The sequence below is a fragment of the Clarias gariepinus genome, chromosome 11 (genome assembly GCF_024256425.1).
Source record: "Clarias gariepinus isolate MV-2021 ecotype Netherlands chromosome 11, CGAR_prim_01v2, whole genome shotgun sequence".
NCBI lineage: Eukaryota > Metazoa > Chordata > Actinopteri > Siluriformes > Clariidae > Clarias > Clarias gariepinus.
The window spans coordinates 16,402,957-16,405,777 of record NC_071110.1 but is presented as its reverse complement, the minus strand read 5'-3'; positions in this window follow the sequence as shown (position 1 = coordinate 16,405,777).

Below are 2,821 nucleotides of genomic sequence, written 5' to 3'. Positions count from 1 at the left end.
CTTAAGGAGTTCAGAGCATTTTAGCCATTATTTGTTTGTTTTATTTGCTGTTTTTTTTTTTTTTACATATATACAGTAGGGCTCATGATTGTGCAGTATAGAGTGACACTGTTTTAAAGGCAAAATAGGTAATATGATGAACTGAATTTTAGTTTATTTTAGCCAACTTTCCAAACATGACTGAGCAACAAATTTGAAACTGGGTCACATAGGCCAATAAATAGCACAGATACACATAATCTTGTCTCTTTATGGTTGTTTCTGGTTGTTTCTATGACAAAAAAAATATATATAGAGAAAAAAAATCATTTTAAGAGTTCTATGTTTTTGTGACGTCATTTCCATATTCCAATATTGGCAAAATTTTCAGTTTTTAAAGGTAATGGTAACTTTTGTTTTACTTGACATGTCAAAAAAACCAAATTCACAGTTTGAACTCTGAAGCCTCCTTATTAACACACACCAACAAGGCTTCCATATAAGCATATATATAAAGAAATATACGCATTTTACCTAAATGCAATATATGACATTCATTCAAATAATAAATCTGTGGGGATTGACACATAATATTAATATTGTATATTAATTTTTGTTTATTTAATTATATTTTTGATTATTGACTTGATTATGGTATATTCTGTGTTCTGTAAGACAATACAATTAATGGTATTGTCATATAAAGTATTTGTGTTTTTGATTCATATAATTTGCTGCTTATTTTAATAGAAAGTGTTTGTTTCTTTTGCCTCTTAAAAGTGCCATTTCTTCACATGAAGAACTTTTCTTCACAATTCATTTAAAGCCCAAAATAGATTATTGTGGGAGATTCAGCATGATGAAGACTGAATGTTGTGCGTTGCTAGTGCATGTTCAAAACAAGTGTCCATGTGCTAAGCCCAAAGTTGATGTTATAGGAAACTCAGTCAATAAAAATGTAAATATTTTACATAGTAGATAAATATACATTTTAGTACTGTTAAATTGTAGCATACTATAGACATAGAAAAAACTGTACATAGAGAAGCCTGCAGGACATCAGTAAACGATAAAGCCATAAAAACAGATGGCTTTCAGTTGAGTCCTGTCTTCTTTCTTAGTCAGTACTATGTTTTGTTAATGTTTTTGTAAAAATTGTACAAAGTAGTTCCTTCACTTATCACATTAGCTGCCTATTTTAGTTTATTTAAGGCTTAGATTTTTTTTTTTTTTTTTTGCTTTTTTTGCTTACACACCAAACATAAACAGAAGTAGATTAATTTATGTTAAACATGAAAAATCTGTTTTTCAAATAAACTCACTGGATTGGGTTGTTTTGGCTTTCTTATTGTCTACTTTGTGTGTGCACGTGTGTGTATTATTTCAGTAATCCAGATCAAGGTAGTGGGGATTAATGTTTTTAGAAAATACAATGTTTACATTGTTGCTGCAATTGAACCAAAGTAAGGAATAAAGGGGGAAGAAAATAACTGCAGAAAGAAGAAAATGACAGTGACTGCTGAGCACTGAACTGAATTTTGTAATATGCCTCAATCGTAGTGGATTGTTTACGTTGAAGTCCCAGCAGTATAAAACATTTGAATAGTCTGTCTATGACATATTGGGCCCTCCTGTCCAATTAGTAAATTAAAAGTTTTCTATGTAAATTATATTGTGTATTTAAAAAAAAAAAAAAAAAACCTTTTTTAGGGCAATTGGTAATAGAAAAAGGGGTATGCATGATGTAGCAAGAACTACTTTTAGGCTAGAAAATAGCAAGTGGGGGATACTCCACATGCTGGTGGTCTAAAATGTTAAAATATTTTCATTACATTTTTTCCCTGATCTTTTCCAATGATAAAAAGCTTTTATATGTTTGAGAATGCTTGTCTATTTAAGATATGTTTGTGTGATCTACATGTCTCTTAACTTCAGTTCTGTTATAAACAGACATCTACTGATAACACTATGTGAATCGTTGTACCTTTCCAAATAAAACTTTAGTTTGAAGGTAATGATGCATCATTTATCTCTCACCCAGCCTTGCCATAGAATCTTGGACAAATTAACCATGTCGATCAAGCAAAACACCATCAGTGTTAAACAAGACAAAGTAAGTAAACAGTAATGCTTATGTCCACAACACAAGGTCAGCAGCTCTAGCCTTGAGTCAGTCTCTCTCCCCCCACAACATTAAGGGGGTATTTCTAATCTTTCTAATGTATGTTGACACACATTCAGCTATATGGCTTAAGTGGTTTGTTAGTGTTAATAAAATAAGGTTTTATGACACAGCTTGTATGTAAAACATTTGCTCCGTGTGGATTAATTATATGCTTTATTAATTTATTTAAAATGAGGAATTAAAATATACAGTTTTAAGAGAAAATGGATTTATGAATAGTTATCATACTATTCGTACTATCATCAGTTCTGTTTTTTACTGACAAGCAACAATATATTAGATATTGGTTGTTTAAACACTTCAACCATAACAGTTTGTCACATCTAAATAAAAATGAACATAAAAGGAGTTATTAACATTACCCAAAATTATGCTTTCAATTTAAATTCATTGATCATCACTCTGATAATGGTAATCTTAATTTTGCATTTAAATACAGCTATATATCTAATTAAAAAAAGATATTATTAATTTCTTTATATAAATATTCTTGGCTATTCTTTCAGGCTATAAATAGTTACTGCTTTATTTAAATGAACAAGCCAGTAGTTGATAAATGTATGGAATACTGACAAGCATTATCACACACCTTCACAAAAAAAAAAAAAAATGCACATCCACGTGCACAGCAAATATTAGCAGTTTGAAAAGAAAGGA